This window comes from Arvicanthis niloticus, chromosome 7 (genome assembly GCF_011762505.2).
Source record: "Arvicanthis niloticus isolate mArvNil1 chromosome 7, mArvNil1.pat.X, whole genome shotgun sequence".
Classification (NCBI taxonomy): Eukaryota; Metazoa; Chordata; class Mammalia; order Rodentia; family Muridae; genus Arvicanthis; species Arvicanthis niloticus.
Window position 1 is genome coordinate 47,864,233 of NC_047664.1, and position 16,902 is coordinate 47,881,134.

Here is a 16,902-nt window from a genome sequence, read left to right on the forward strand (position 1 = left end):
TGTAAACGAAATGGAAGGAGAGATTCAATATCTGGGGTTGTCTTCCGACCTCCACACACACACACACATGTTAGAAAACAAAACCAAAACAAGACAAAAAGGAAGGATGAGCAAAGAGGCCCTTAGAAAAAAGGAACAGAATTCTTACTGAATCAAATATTTCTCAGCACATGATAGGTCTTCAATAAATACCAGAGCGGGTAAAAAGGACCACAGTGAAACGTTAAGCTCTGAAGAACTCAAGTAACCATGGCAACAGCCAAAGCGTCCTGAATGATCATGGAATACACTGCAAGGCAGCCTGAGGCACCTGTGGCTGTCATTTATTAACGTACTGGCATTTGCCATGCACTGAGTTACCTACTTTCTTTTAATTAAAGCCTACCAATTGGGGGAGGGGCTGTTTTATTTGTTTTTCCAAGAGAAGGAAGTTGAGACTTACAGACTCAGGCTTTACTTAATAAAACCAACCCTCATGATTAACTGAAGCAACTTTCATTTTAAGCACTTCACAGACACAATATTTGAGGTAATTTTAGAAAGTATTATCTAAAAGAACCAAACCAAAAATATGTTGAATCGCCATTTGATGCTATGATAGTGCTTAGTAGTGTAGAGGGGCTTTCAATCTGGGCTCTGTATTCATTCCTTGAGATTACTGTGACGGTACTGTAGAAAGGGTCACTTAACCGTGCTATCTCACAGCTTCGAGGCCCAAAACAAAGCATCTGCAGGACTCCTTCTGGAAACCGTGAGAGACAATCTGTTCCGGGGCCTCTCTCAGCTCTTTCTCTTCTCTCAGCCCCAGATATTCTTTGCTTCACAGGTAAAATGACCCCATGTGTTTTTACACCACCTTCCCTCTATGCACAGCTGCCTTTGTCTCTACATTTTCTCCTTATTGAAAGGACCACACGTACCATATAATCTCCTGACCTGACCTTCTGAAAAGACCTTATTTTTCAGTACGATCCTGTTCGTAGGCCTAAGGACACTGACATCATTTAAAGATACACAACTCACCCAGAACCACATCATTTCACAGCTGGAGCAACTAATGCTCTGAAAAGTCTTGCCTGAGACCGCTGCCTAGCTGGCAAGTGGCTGAAATAGGATTCTGAGTCTGGCTGACTCTAGGGGTGTCACACCTTTAAGCATGGTATGCAACTAGTTCTCTCTCAAGGAGAAGTCTTGAGGGGAAAAAGTGGTTCAGAAAGTATCACCTAGTGCTTAAGAACAAATGTATTCATCCAACCAACAGCTACTGATGGTATACCTGATGATATGCCTGTCCCAGCCTGATGCAAGCACTTGAGGTCCATTCACAAACAAAATGATGCTTTCTGCTTCCTTGGAGCCATTGTTGCAGACAGGAAAATAGGTGAGTAACATGAAAACTGGTAGAGATTGGTGAAAGCCCTAAAAAATAGAACAGGCAGGATAATAGCACCGCTGAGCATGCTGGCAGGGATGGGTCTCAGGTGATGAGGATGGAGGGGATCACAGGGCAGAGGCCATGAGTGTGAGCTGGGTGGCCTGACTTGGGAGCTCCCCTGGGACCTGCTGATATCCAGAGAACTGTAGGGCTTGCTCTAAGTCAATGTCAATTAACGGCTAATTCACTTCCAAAACCCAGTCTGACTTCCAAGTGGGAGACTCTTAGCACAAGAACAGAGACAGAAGAGCTGAAATCTAGGGCCATAAGAAGCACTTAGACTGCCCCGGGGCCAGCCTTGCCTTGGGCACTGTAAGACACAGAGGTGATGTTACCCCATGTTGATGAGAAACTCATTGCTTAAGTCTGGCAGCTCCTGTACTGGAGTTGATCAATCAAGTTCTATTAAATGGCAGATTAAAAACAAACTAATAACTTAATAAGAAAAATGTGGACTGCAGACATAGTTCAGTGGTACAGCGCTTGCCTAGTGTGAGCATGTCGGGGTTTTGATCACAAGCACCCCATATAAACAAATGAATACATTTCCCCATGTAATCCCTGGATTTATTTGGAGGCTACAAAGTAACAGCAATAAGGCTGGAACCAAGGCTTTGAAAAACTGAGGTTAGAAGAGTCAAGAGATTAACAGAGACACAAGAGCAGAGTCACAAATTTTCATGCAAGGACATTGATGGGTATCTCATACTGCCTAAGATTTCACTCTCAGGATACACAGCTGTAAAAAACAAGTCATCCCTTGGTTAACTTGAAGAGGTGGGGAAACACAAAGAAAGGAAAACTGACCCAGGCTTCTATAGAAAAGTCCCCCAGCTAAGCAGAGGTATCTGCAGGGACGCTGGGGCACGCTGGGGCATGCCCTGAGGTACAGTTGTCAGACTCAGGTCAGTGACAGCACTTAGGCTGGGTGATGAGTCCTGGGCGTGCTTTGTGGAGGTTGTGAAACATCCCGTTCTAGAAAGGTAAAAAGGGAAATATGCAAAGTGGATGAAGGGAACACTGTGGAATGGAGGTGCCTGCTTCCCAGTGAGTTGCTCACAGTGTATATTAGTGGCTGGCAAGAGGCAAGAGTGAGGGACAAGCTACAGTTAAAAAGCAAAGGCAGCAAGCAAGAAGAGGTCTGTCCGGGAGCTGTTTTCAATTGCTTGGGTCGATACCCCCCTCCAGCCTCCCTCTCTTCCCCCTCACCTTCTTTCTTTCCCTTCTTTTGAGACAAGGTCTCACTATATATTTCTAGCTGGGATACAAATTGTTATGGTGGCCTCAAACTCACAGAGCGTTGCCTGGGTCTGTGTTCCAAAGGTGTTTGCCACCACATGCAGCAAATCAAGTATTTCTCAGGAAGGAAAATGTCAAGCCCTCAGAGCTTACTAAATAAAGTCATCTGTCTGTGATGGGTAGGATAGTAATGTGTCTTTAAATGGACCAACCTGGGGTTCTCTCTGATTATAATACACCTAACTAAGCACCTGTGTCCCATTGAGCTTCCCAAGGTGATGGCAGTAACACGTCAGAGGGGTCTAGTAGGCGTGAACTCTCTCCTGACCACTGCAACCTGGGTGTTTGGTGGCTATGTGATATATAATGACTCTACCTCAGGCTCTGGCTGCTTCCTCCTCCCATCCTACAAACCTGTGACTGGTGGGGGAGCTGGACAAAATAATACCAGAAAGATTAGCTCTGTGGAGTCAGCAAAGCTCTGACCCCAGACCAAGGAGCTGTCCCTCCTATAGCATCATGCCTGGCCACTCAAGGTGGGAGTGGGGGTTAGGGGATGGGGGCACCTGCTCTCCACAGCCACCTTTGCCATAGAAAACAGTTCCATGTGCTTTCTAGCCTTCACATGTACAGATGGGGCCAAACACATGTCTAAAAGTGAAAAGCAATCGACTACATTTTTTTCCCCATACCAATTGGCTCTGAATCCAAAGATACAACCAACTACAGATGGAAAATATTCATGAAAACATATTGTTCCTGAAGGGTGCTGTATAGTTTCCCTGTGGTAGCCTTGTCTGTCCTGAACTATCTTCCTCATCTGCTAAACAGTACAGACAGACAGCTATTTATGTAACATTTACATTGTATTTGGTATTGTAATTGGCTAGAGGGGATTATGGTTGGGGGGAGGGGGCGGGGAGTATGAAGATTATGTTCAACTACTACAGTGTTCTGTAAGAGAGTCTGGAGCAGCTGAAGACTTCAAAGTCTAAGAGGGCCTCTGCCACCACCAGGGATCCCAAGGGGAAACTGCATTTTCCTTCTGCTGTAGAGTGAAAAATTATAAAGGCCATTTTATGAAATATGTGTAGATTTTTCCGAGTTTTAGAACTCGGAACTGAAAATAAGATTTCAGACCTTCACATTCCAGGTGAAGGACACTTGCTGGATTACATTCCCCAAGCCTCACCCAAGGCAGGAAGGCATTCCTGACTACAGATAAAGATGCTATCACCTAGGTGGGGCCATAGCCCTATAGCCGGAGGAAATGGCAGAATAGGACACAATAGCATGGTGAAAACCACATTTTTGAGAAGAATGAGTGTGCAGAGTGATCTCACATGACTCTAGATCATTTGGGCTAGATTCTCTGAAATGTTCCACTGTTCTTGGTTACCCCTCCCTTGGCCTTCCCAGTGCTATGTTCAAAACAACCAATCATGTGTAAGCGCGCGAAAATGCCTTCCTCCCCCCACCCCATGCTATAAAAGACCCTTTAACCCACCACACGTGGCCAAAAACCCTGCTCTTGGAGCTAAAGAGCTTGTCGTTTTTGACCGCCGGCTCCTCCCCTAATAAACCTCTGCTGATTGCATCCAGGTATGGTTTCTTGTGATCTTTGGGTGGTCGCGATTCCGGAGGCTTGAGGAAGGGTCTCCCGAGTATGGGGCTCTTCACTGCCATATTCCAAAAGCAAACCCAAAATCTCTCTCAAGAATCTGTTCTAAAATGTTTTCCCACAGTTTTTTCCCTGGAGTTGTCTGTCTTAATTAATGACCTTAAGATGCCAAACAGACTTTAATTTTTTTTCTGGATTCTTTATCATTTTTAGTGACATCCCTGCTGCTGCTCCCCACTCCCCACCCCCCACCCCGTCCCCATCCCCACTCGACCCTTCTCGCCAAAAAGAAACTCCTGGTGGAGCAATAAGTATATCCATTCCAGGTCAGATGGTCACAGAGCCAAGTTATGGGTTTCCCATTCATCTCCTTTTGGGATCCTGCCAATGGTCTCTTCCACACTGGACTTTGACCCTGGGCATGCAACCTAACCCAGTCAAAGGAATAGCCATGATGATCTGGGTGTGGCTAGCCTTGTCCCAACCAGGCTGCACCCACACTTGTTTCTCATCCTACCTTCTAACACCCAGCCTAGGCTTTCTAGTACCCTTCTGATATATTTTAAGATTAGCCAGAAATAGCTTTCTTTAAGCTCTGGTTGCCAGCCACACACCTCTGACAACACCTTCACTTCAGTTGTGGTCCTTCCTTTCTTCACCAGTCTCAGTGTGGCAATTGTAAATTCAGCCACAGGGCATGTGTACTGCCTGGTGCTCCTCCTCAGTGCTCAGTGAAAGGGTTTACAGGAAGCAAGGGTAGTAAGATGAAGATTCACAGCCAGGTCCTGCTGTATCCAATGCATTGAAACAGAGTTTTGCTATAGGTTTTTAAACACAGCATTAAATACTATTGTATTAAATACTATTGTATTAAATCCTATTGGCCCTAATTAATGAGCTTCTTGGGCATCTCTTTAAATCATGTACTGCCCGTTACATGATCCTGCCCAATAGTGGCCCAAAGAAGCACTTGTCCATGCAGAACCACTCAACACTCAGCACTCACAGATTCTGTGCTCAACTCTACTTTGCTATTAAGATGCAGAGGTGATCCGCAGTATCAAGGTTGTCAGAGTGAATGTTGAGTCACTTATAAAACTCTCTTGGCAAAAGGCCACAATGCATGGACCTTCAATGAAGACCCCCAAACTTGGGAGAGCCTTACTCAAGTCTTGGGAAGTCATGGCCACCCAAAAATCGCAAGACACCATACCTGGATGCAATCAGTAGAGGTTTATTAGGGAGAGTTGGCTGGCCAAGGTCAATTCATTTGCTCACACAGGAGCTGAGTTGACAAAAGCCCAGCAAGCTGAGGGGCTTTTTATAGCACGGGGTGGGGAAAGGGAGGAATTTTCTCGAGGTTACACATAATTGGTTACTTTACAATTTTTGAACATCAGCAGGCTGTACCAGTCGATGGGGGCAGAGGGCAGTTCCTGCAGGCAGAAGCTTATCTAGGTTAGCAGAGCATCTAGTTAGACTTAAATTACAGCTTTCTGGAACACTGGGAAGACCTCAAGGGGGGAGGGGTAACCAAGGAAACAATAACATAAAAGCAGTGGAAAGTTAGCTAGTTCCTGGAACCACCCAGATGACTTGCATCTTTCTTTGTGGTCAGGAATGTGTCTTCCTGCTTTGGGCCTTCCCCACCCACAGGTGGGTTCTCTTCCCTGAGGTCTGAGGAATGTTAATCCAGCAAGTGTCCTCTGACTCAGGGATAATGTACTCCTCCTGGAATATATCCTGGGGCAGTGAAAGCCTGAAATCTTACATTCAGTTCTGCTTTCTGGAACTAGTGAACCTGCATTCTTTTGCCCAGGTCTAGGGGTAAAGAAAAAGCCTGTATATATTTTATAAAATGATCTTTATAATTTTTCACTCTACACATAAACCAACCACTGCCGGAGAGCAGGAACTGTTTCAAAATAAAGTCAAAACTAAGACTTTGCACAAACACCACCATGACCTCGTTTGCATACAGTTACCTCTATGAGGAAGCCCACCCTGCAATTGTCTGCTCAGCCTCCAGCTGACATCTGGGTTATTGATCCTGCAGGTAAGGAAAATTGTTTCAAAACAACTGGGTAATCTTCTTCACCTTTGTCTCTCTTGGGCACCTTGGGCATACCCATAATTCACCATGGCACATGTGATCCATTGCAATCCTCTGACGTTTCCAGTGGGACTTGTTCTCATTAGAGTCTCTAGCCTGGAAGTATGTCACTGTGTAGTGGGGGGGGAGGGGGGGGACTAAATACCAGTGTGACTTTTAGAGGCCCCAACAGTGGGTGACTGCAAAGTGACTGGCAGTAGCTGCTTTATCCTCAAGTGGATTAGAAGAGGTTTCCAGTGGCCTGTACTTGGTAGCATAAGCCTGTAATCTCAGCTATTAATGAGGCTGAGGCAAAGAGGATCACAAGTTCAAGGCCTGATTGGGGTACAGAATGAGTTCAAGGCTAGCTTGGACAATTTAGTAAAACTGTCTCAAAATAAGAAGCAAAATGAGAAATCTGGAGGTGTGTAGATATAAGAGGTCTTACCTCCTATATATAAGGCCTGTGATGGTTTTAATGAAAATGACCACCAGAGGTTCATAGGGAATGACATGTTTTGAAAGGATTAGAACTTGTGGCCTTGTTGAAGTAGGCCTACGGACCTACATCCTCCAGCTAGATCCCACCCACTAAGTTTTCTAGACCCTTCAAAGTACTGCCACAAGCAGGAGATGAAGGCTCCAACACACGAGCTTTTGGGAGCATGTTACTTACCTTTCATTGCTGCTAACAAAATACGTGATAAAAGAGAAGGAAGGTGGAGGAAGTGTATCACTTGGGAGTAAGCTTTGAGGTTTCAGAAGCCCAGTCCCCCCCCACCTCTCTCTCTCTCTCTCTCTCTCTCTCTCTCTCTCTCTCTCTCTCTCTCTCCTCCCCTCCCCTCCCCTCCCCTCCCCTCCCCTCCCCTCCCCTCCTCTCCTCTCCTCTCCTCTCTCTCATTGCTGCCTGTGGATCTGGATGTAGAACTTTTGGTTTCTTCTCCAGGACCATGTTAGGAGACTATGTTCCCCCATGTTTCCCACCATGGTGACAATGAATAAAACCTCTTTAACTGTTATCTAGCCCCATCAAATGTTTTTCTTTATAAGAGTTGCCATGGTCATGGTATCTCTTCACATAGATAGAAACCCTAACTGAGACAAAACCTTAGTTTTAGTCCATGATGGGAGAGGGAGGGAAGGATGGAGGGCAGGGGAAGGAATTATGTAGCTGTTGGTTAGAGATAGAGGAGGGCTGAACAGCAGTGAGCTGAAACACAGTGCAGCAGAATGAAATGAGCAGTTGGAGAAATCGAGAGCTCTAGGGTGGAGACTCCATTTCTAGGGAGGCTTATCTGCCAAGCCAAAGAATCAGGACCATTGGAGGTGAGAGAAAGAGAGATCTGTAGAAGGTTTTCAAGTGTGGCAGTGTTGGGGGCCGACTTTTAGCAGAAAGCAGCTATCAGCTTTGCAGCCATCTTGACCCATATACCCTGACATGAGACTTGGATTACAATAGCCTACAACAGCTGAGCACACTCTGATAATCTTGGTTTAGATACCTTGGGTGTGTGAGATTAAAGGTGTGTGAGATTAAAGGTGTGTGACTTAAGAGTGTGACCTAGAGATCAGATTTAGAGACAAGACCTAAGGGCATGATTAAAGGTGTGACCAAAAGGCATAGCTTAGAAGTGAGACATATAAAAGGCAGAGGCAGATGGTAGAGAATCAGACACTTAGAGGAAGAGAGTCTGAAGAATAAATGGGATTGAATCACACTCTGTCTGGTCTCCATTCTTCTAGTCCTTCCTCACTCTCTCTCTTGCTGAACCCTGACCCTCGGACCAGAGCGGCAGCTTGGACCGGGATACAGTGGCCACCAAACGCTGGGCAGCCCAAGCCTCAACATTTTGCTCGGGCCGCAACATATTTTGGCCACCCAAACGTGGGGCTAGTGCGGTTCTCAACATGGCAGTACTAATCTAACATCAGTTTGGGGTGGTAGTTCCAGAAGGCGGCCAAGAGAAATGAAGATAGTGTGAGGAATGAAAGGCCAGGCAGGAAACACACCAGAACCTCTGGAACGGGTTGACAAGAGTTGAGGCATCCTAAGAAGAGCCTGAAATAAGCCTGAATAAACCTCTGCCCTCTTGACTGCCAGCAAGGAAAATACAAGTATTGCATGTGGTCACCATCTCTACCCTTAACAACCTTCACTACAAGCTAGTGTGGGTAAGCCTTAGATGACCTGTCTCCCATATGATGAGTTAATCTTGATTGTCCACTCAACAGGATTTAGAATCACCATGGAAAGAAACCTCTGGGTATGTCTGTGAAGATTAAGTTAGATTAAGTTATGTCCTAAATTAAGTTAGTTGAAGTAGAAAAGGCCACTAAAACTAGGGACAGCACCATTCCATCGGCTAAGATCTTGGACTGAATAAAATTAAGGAGGCTAGCTTCACACCAGCATTCTCACTCTCTCCTTCCTGGCTCAGGTGGAGTCAGTGTGGCCAGCTGCCTCACATCTCTGCTGCTATGCTTTCTCCAACATGATGGACTGTGCCCTCGAACTCTGCAAAACAAATCTCTCCTTCCTTCCCACCTTCCTTCTCTTTTATCAGGTATTTTGTTACCAGCAAAGAAAGGTAAGTAACATGCTCCCAAAAGCTCGTGTGTTGGAGCCTTCATCTCCTGCTGGTGGCAATACTTTGAAGGGTCTAGAAAACTTAGTGATGGGATCTAGCTGGAGGACATAGGTCAGTGGCCTTTCCTGCACTCTCTGCTTCCTGTCGCCTATGAAGGGACATTCTCCACCATGATGTTGCCTCTAAGTGCATGAGCCCAAGCAACCACTGACTGAACCTCTGATTCTGTAAGCAAAGTAAACTTTTCCTGCTTTGGGTTGTTTTTGCCAATTGGTCACAGCTATTCAAAAGAAACTAAGATAATAAAATCTCATTTAACCTAGTGTTCCAACTGGACAGAGTCCCCGCCCTGCCCCTCCTCCATCTAGGTAGAAGAGTAGCCTTCTTTTCAGGCACTTGCAAGGTATATCTGAAAGTCTGGAACCATGGAGTTCACTCTTAATCCACTTCTGCATATCACACCACTTAGAGTCCTATGTGTACTCCACTCTGTGTACCTCACTCCCCAAACTACCTGAAGAATGTTTCTGCTGTCCCTTCTGCCAGAGACCAGCCTGAGACACAGCCATGCTAACAGCCATCTCAAAATCCTCCAGAGGAGTCCCAGGCTCCAGGTGCTGCATAGATCTGGAGAGAATCGTCTCTTCCCCAGAACTGAAGTATAATTCAGAAATCAAGGCCCCTACGCATTCTCCTGAACATTCTTAAGTAGCTTGGGAACTGTTTTGTTGATCCCAGGGTCTCAAACACCCAAGCATCATGCATGGATGGGCAGGAGAAAAGCTCTGGGTCTCTCTGTTGTTCTTAGTCCCCTCTCCACGTTTCCTCTCCCCATATCTCAACCAAGGAACTGGTGCTCTCTCCCTTAGTGCTCAACACATTTGCTTTCTTCACGGAAGGGCTTGAGTTCATTGTGTAACTAGACACCCTGTTACACACTGATTTATTAATTAATCAACCATGATTCATCTTTTCTTCAGAGAACTGCTCAGCTTTCAGTTGCGAAGAGCTGAAACTCTTTTGTAGGACTGTGAAAGGCAGTCTGGTTTCTGGTGGAGCACAGGCTAGAAACTGCTGGAAACCCCAGAGGATCCTTAGGGATGGCAGGAATTTCAAGACATGCTCCGACTCCAGGCTCCTGACACGAGGCCACTGCCCTCCATAAATTTGTGTCCTTTAGTCACGTAGGGCAATGCCCCCAGCCACTTCATAGGTAGAAGGCATGGCAGGTCAAGTAGTCTCAAGACAGATCTCCATATTAATGAGAAACCCAAAGTCCAGAAGGGCATAGCCAATTAAGCATTTCTTCTCAGACCCTCCTCCCTGTAAAAGGTATTTAATCTCAGACCCCACCCTGCAATACTAGGGTACAGTTTCTCGTCTACTTTCCACCATGGCAATAAACATCTTAAGACCATGGACTGTTTTTTGGTTTTGGTTTTTTGTTTTGTCAGGATCCGCAGGGGAGAACAGTGGGACAGGCCTTCGCCTACAGAGCTGCCCATCTAATCTCCTGCAGAAGATCTCTCTGCGGTCCCAGCCACAGCGACCACCAACCCAAGCAAGCTGACTGCAGTGACAAGCCAAGAACTCTCATCCCCCACCCCTTGCAGGACACAGCCAGAGCTCATCTCTCTCCCTCTCCCCTTTGGCCACCGGCAAATCCAACCTGGCTCTTTCATGGCTCCCAGCAGCGCCTGGAGGCCCAAGAGCCTGAGAACCAGCTGGTCCCCTAGCCAACTCCTCAGACTGTGCTCCCCGAACCTCAGGGTGGGGTCTCACAGCTTCCCATAGCCGGAAACCTGCCCTGCACTGGCGTGGGCCTCTGTCTTCCCAAGTGGCGCTAGCCCCGTGGCAGGGCAGACTCAAGACACACTTTAACCCAACACTCTTTGTGGCTGAGGGCTGCTTAATGCCCCACACCAGTGAACATCTTGTGCCTGAGGGAAGGTTTCACATAGTACAAGGCCAGGTGAGGTGGTCTGGAGTGGGTTGGTCTGCTGCTGCTTCTATTCAAATGCTACATTCTGTACCCTAAGATCTGGTTGTTTCAAGATGAGCAGTTTCTCATGTGTACCAGCTTTTGCTGTATAAACCTTGCCCCCAAATTATCTGTGATTGGTTAATAAAGATGCCTACAGCCTGTAGCTGGGCTGGAGAGAGGAAGGTGGGGCTTTGGTTCACAGGTTTGGGGTCTCAGGCAGAGACCATGAGGAGAGAGGAGGATGAAGAAGTCACCAGGGGGTAAATGAGTCACTGCTGGTGTAGAAGGTGCCCAGAAGGAACATGGCAGATGGTATCTCAGGGCTACTGACAGGGAAGTAGACAAAGTAACACAAAGGATTGATATGTGCCCAGCTCTAGTGCCTTCCTTTCTTTCTTTCTTTCTTTCTTTCTTTCTTTCTTTCTTCCTTCCTTCCTTCCTTTCTTTTTTTTTTTTTTTTTTTTTTTGGTTTTTCTGTGTAGCCCTGGCTGTCCTGGAACTCACTCTGTAGACCAGGCTGGCCTCGAACTCAGAAATTCACCTGCCTCTGCCTCCCAAGTGCTGGGATTAAAGGCTGTGGCACCACTGCCGGCGGGTGGGGGCGTGGGGGGTGGGATATGGAACGATTCACGAATTTGCATGTCATCCTTGCACAGGGGCCATGCCAATCTTCTCTGTATCGTTCCAATTTTAGTATATGTGCTGCCGAAGCCAGCATGCTCTAGTGCTTTTAAGGCTTATTATTAACATAAAGGTTTATGTCTTTTATTTGGTAACTAAATGATCTGAAATGGGATAGAAATCACGAAATAACAGTGGTCAGTCCAGGATGACTTCAGAGGGTCTGGTTCCTCCCTTGTATTCCAATTTTAAGCCATTGTCCCTGTCTGTGTGGCACAGTGCTGAAACTTTAAATCACCAAGAACAAGGTTCTCCATCTGGTTCGGTTCAGTAACATATCCCACAAGCCTAGAACTGCATCTGCTATTGAACTGGAGCTCAGTAAACTCAAGTCGAATGAATGAATGAGTGAATGAATGAATGCTTACCTTTGGCAAGCAGGAGGCTGTGCAGACAGAATATAATAGGCATAAGTGCTCAGACCAGACTTCCTTCTGTGCATGACTGAGTCACTTTAGTCAGGTACTTTCTCTTTCTGTACATGTTTCCACACTGGAGATGAGCCTTGTGAAGCATAGTCCTAGACTGGAGAAAGAAAGCAAGAGATGATTCAACACAATGGCTGTGACCACAGAGACAAACAGCACACTGCTGGTGCCAACAGGTGTTTCTCTCTCCTCCCTTCCTTCCTCCCTCCCTTCCTCCCTTCCTTCCTTCCTCCCTTCCTTCCTCCCTCCCTCCCTCCCTCCCTCCCTTCCTTCCTTCCTTCCTTCCTTCCTTCCTTCCTTCCTTCCTTCCACCCTTCTGTTTCCACCTTTCTTTTTTCAAAATCATCTATGGAACATGTGTCTGACATTGTCCCCCACTGTTAGGACACAGCGTTTAGACAAAAAGGAGAAGAAGTTGACGCTGGCGGTAAGAACCACAGAGGTGAGGTAAGAGTAAGTATAAGGTGTGCGTGAGGCTCGCTCTTGTCTGGGCTATGGACTGATGTTGGATGCTAAATGAGACAGGACCTGGAGGTTTGATTCTGACACTGCCCTGTTCAGACACAGATGCTTGAAGAGCTTCCCATGATCTTTGGGCTTGATCTGAGGGTGGAATCCAGGACTCTTCTCACAGCCTGAGATTTATATTCCCCCACTTCTACCGGGAAGGTGAGCAGAATACTGGACTGAGTCTGTCTGTGATGCATAGGGAGCTTAATATTTTAACTTAGAAAACGACCATTCAATCATTTAATAGACATCATCGGGCTGTTCGGCCGCTTCATTAGTCAATTTTGTCCTGAGCCTTAAATACAAACCAAGAAACCTCATGCAGTTGCAGCATGTTAATAACAGGACAGCATTTATGTGCAAGCTTGTATTATATCTCCCAGCTTCTTCGTTCTTCAGGAAGCACCCTTGGCACTCTAGCTCTGTGTATGTCACAAAGCTTTGTTTGCCATGGCCTTGGCAGTGGTTCAAGGATAGGACATCGTAAGAAGCTGAACACTCTAGAAGCCTAGGTATACAGGTCCTTGAAGCCTTCTTCACAGAACAAGTGAAGCTATTCTATGGAATGGCTGCAGGAAACAACAGGGAGGAGGTGTGGAAGGGAGAGTAGAGTTTGAGAGCTATACAGAGCTTTGTTTCAAAGCAAATATCTGCCGCACATTGTGTGTACACATCCTGTCACAGATTTCAGTATTACCAGCAAAGAAACCATGGGAGTACCCACAAGGATTCCATTGTGTCTGACTACTGTGTGATTGTGCAGGCCTGCTGCTCGCTGGAGCTGCACATTCTTGAGCCTCTGTCCTGCCTGGATTCTCCTCTGTCCCCCAGCTTTCCCATCTCTGTCTCCTCCTCAGGTTCCTCAGTTCAACATGAACCCCTGAGAACTTCTGAAACTAAACACATCAGTTGTATCTTGGTCATAATCCCAGCATTAAAAAAATAATAATAAAATAAAATAAAGGTTTTCATGTGTCATCTGAGCTCCTGTACTCTCCCCCCCCATGAGCAGGACTGAGAGACCTTGGTTGCCACAGCAAGGTCAAGTGACGGGATCTAGGTGGAGTTACAACACCTTGGCTGCCCGGAACACAGCAGAACTGCCCCTGGGCTTGCCTTGAGACATCCCCGGCCATGACCTGGAAAGGACTATGGATTATCCCACCCATCTGAAACAAGGAGGGGTTGTGGGTTGGGTCTTCCCCTTTAAATTGAGAGCTGAACATTAAAGCTTTGGGGGCCTTGATCAGAGAACTTTGTCTTGGCCTCATCTCTTCTCGCCCTCCTTCCCCTTTCATTCCCAGCCCGCCTTTCAGGTGAATCCAGTTGACTTGTGGCCGCGGGCAGCTACAAGCTCCATGTCAGGGTAGCTATGAACATGGCCCAACACAAAACCATAAACGTGTTGGAAACATGAAATTTGGGAGTTATGGTTTTGTTGTTGTTTTGTAACTTAGTTGTACAATCGAGCATTGATTTCATAGATAACGTTGTATCATACTGTCAAACAGTTAGGCAAACAGGCTTATTTACCCTTTTTGCATTCAGTGCTGAAGTGTGTATGTTAAAGCTAGTCCCTAACATAAGATTGTGATGGTTACATGAGTTTATACACACCAAGAGCATTGAGCACCTCGCCTGACACATGATCATCATCCTTCCTAATGCTGTAATTTGGGTACTACTGTATCCAAAAGATGTCTTCACCAGAGGGACATTGTTGGGAGATGATGACATCTTTAAGAGGTGGGTCTACAGAAAGGTTCTTGGTTCACTGGCCCTTGAAAAGGATTAAGGTAATTCTATTTTCATCCTCGGTAATTGTTACAGCTGGCTAGTTATAAACAGAGCAAACCTGGCCTCTCCCTTTCTCTGTTTGCTTCCTGTTTGGAAAGTATTCTTGCTATGATGTAAAGCCATCACAACGGTCACCAAAGGGCCAAACAATATGGCTGCCTGTTCTGAACAGTCTGTGGGTAAAGAGTTGTTAGTTGTTTCCCATGGATCTGTCTCTAACTCCTTGGCTACCCCTTACATTGCTCGATGTAGGGTGAAGTAAAGCTACAGAAATTCTGAGAATGCCTCTCAAACCCTCCAGCACCAGCACAGAGCGTAGGGTAGAAGAATTTCTCTCAGGGACACACTCACAGCAAGCCTGGGTCATTTTCCCTTTAGGGCCCACCCTCGGCCCCCTCACTGTAGCTCTCAGAACACATACTTCACTTATCTCTCCCTCTCAAATGTCCTAGTGTGATGATGCCAGCCACCTTGGAGAGCCTGACAACACTACCTGGCAGTGAGCTTCTTGCACACACACCCTTACCATTCACACCTTCTCCCCAGTCTCTTCTTTCCACAATTCCCCTTGTACTTGCACTTGATCTAGGTGACAATATCAGCATGGGTCACAGATTACTGGAGTAGATTATTGGAAGATGGGTACCCCAGGTTCCCTCAGATCTGGGGATCTTTCCTTCAGTGTCACAATAGGAGAAACTAGAACGTGAGAAAGACCCATCCTCTGGTGCTGGAAGTGGCACTGGCCACTGGGAATTTGACCATGTTTGGGAAAGTATATGGACAACAAACAAAGGACTTGATTTATGGGGGGGGAGGGGATTTGAGGATGGGACAAGGGGGTCATAGAGGAGGTGAACAGACATGGAAAGACTGGGAGGTGAGTACAATTAGAATACATACTGTGAGATATCCAGATAAAATCAATTATAGATGATAGATAGATAGATAGATAGATAGATAGATAGATAGATAGATAGATGAAATAAAAATAATTTTCTAATCTTCTTACATCCTTCTATATGGGAGCTGGTGAGAAAGAAGTTCTCCAGGATCCATTGCCCAACAGTAGGTCGGTCATCAGACTCCCATTTCAGAAGGACCACTGCCCTGTACCCTGGAGGAGGAGTGTCAAGGAGAGCCCACAAGCATTTGTGTAGGCAGGCTGCGCTTGTCTCCACTTGCTCTACAGTTAGCATTTGTCACCTGCTTGATCCAGTCACATTTCTGCACAGTTGACCAAGCTTCAGTTATGCTTATGTAATGAAGTACCCATAGAAACCCCAAAGGACAAAGGGTGCCACGGCTCACCCCTGGAGGTCCCAGGAAAGTGGCATGCAGGGAGAGCATGGGATGGGAAGCATCTCTTCAGACCTCACCTAGACATCTCTCCTGTAGTCCTCATTATATTCACTATAACAGGTAGTAAATTTAATTTTTCAGAGTTCTGTCACACTTTCAGTAAGCACAATAACAGACTCTAAAGAGGCAAGGCATGTCTAATGTATAGACCATGGCCAGAAGTGCAGATGAAGCAAGTTGGGGCTTGTTTGACATCTAGAGGAGGTAGTCTTGGGAGTAAGGTCCTCAGCCTGTGAGATCTGATGTCATTGTCAGACAGACAATGGTACAGCTGAGATAAGCCCAGCTGAGTTTGCTGCAAAACTGTTTGATTGTTAAATAGAAGTACCTCCCCCACCCCCAACCCCCACTCCATGACTTGTGTGGTCACAAGAGTGGTGAGCACCCTGGAAATTGAGCTGGAGAAGTTTGCTTTTTCTCTGTAGCCATAGTGAGGGGCTCACTGAGAGCGTGACTTGCCAGCTACCACACGTGGAACCCTGGAGACTAAATGGAAGTTGTCCTCCAATTTCCAGCTCCATTTCAAAGCAGTCAAATGCAGCTGTGTCATTCAAGGGTGGTAAGCTCCTAACACAATTTTTGTTCAAGAAAAAAAAATATGTTCTGTCATTCTCTTGCAGCCCAGAATTGAAAAATAACTGGCACCAAGAAAGCCCTGGGCTTGGCTAGCATTCAAGCAGAGAAATACAGGAAGGAGGTAGCCAAGACCACAGACTGTCTACAACATTCACTCTCCCTGCTTTTCTTTTTCATAGAGACTTGGACAAAGCAAACTTCCTTAAGTAAAAATTACCTTTTTTCAGCTTTCTTTGTAGCTAAGAGTTCCTGTAACTAAATTATAGCCAAATGGAATCTCTGAGGAAAGGTCCTCAGAGGACAACAGTCGCCCCTGCCCCAGCTCTTCCTCCTATGTGGTGATCCAAATTTGGACTGATGGCTGCAACCCCAACAACCATTGTGGCTTATCAGTTGATGTTGAAGTTACAAGTTTCACACACACCAGCATATGGAAACCGAAAGGCACCCAACATAGCAGGGCACCCAACCTCTCGCCCTGCCCTGGCTTTCATAAATTTTATTATTTTATTTTTCTTAACAGTTGTGAACACAAATGACCAGTTTCCTAGGGATTTATGCCACTGTTGTGGAGAGTTTTCTATTGCTA

General features: G+C 46.1%; 1 protein-coding gene and 1 non-coding gene across 13 annotated transcripts in view; both read right to left on the reverse strand.

Annotated features, from left to right (window-relative positions):
* The window catches only part of Prom1 (prominin 1), a 139,462-nt gene that overhangs the window by 108,165 nt on the left and 14,395 nt on the right, over window positions 1-16,902 (reverse strand). For 10 of the 12 annotated variants that reach the window (XM_076938448.1, XM_076938441.1, XM_076938440.1 and 7 more), the window contains exons 3-4: window positions 12,009-12,165; window positions 1,277-1,419 (exon numbers count right to left, since the gene is read on the reverse strand). The gene's annotated coding sequence lies outside the window, so the exon portion shown is untranslated. Of the gene's footprint in view, window positions 1-1,276; window positions 1,420-12,008; window positions 12,166-15,387; window positions 15,529-16,902 lie in introns of those variants that run through there. The other 2 variants (XM_076938442.1, XM_076938443.1) reach the window with 2 other exon arrangements.
* On the reverse strand, window positions 11,571-11,677 carry LOC117713253 (U6 spliceosomal RNA). The gene has a single exon (XR_004607421.1). It is a non-coding gene; the product is annotated as a U6 spliceosomal RNA (small nuclear RNA).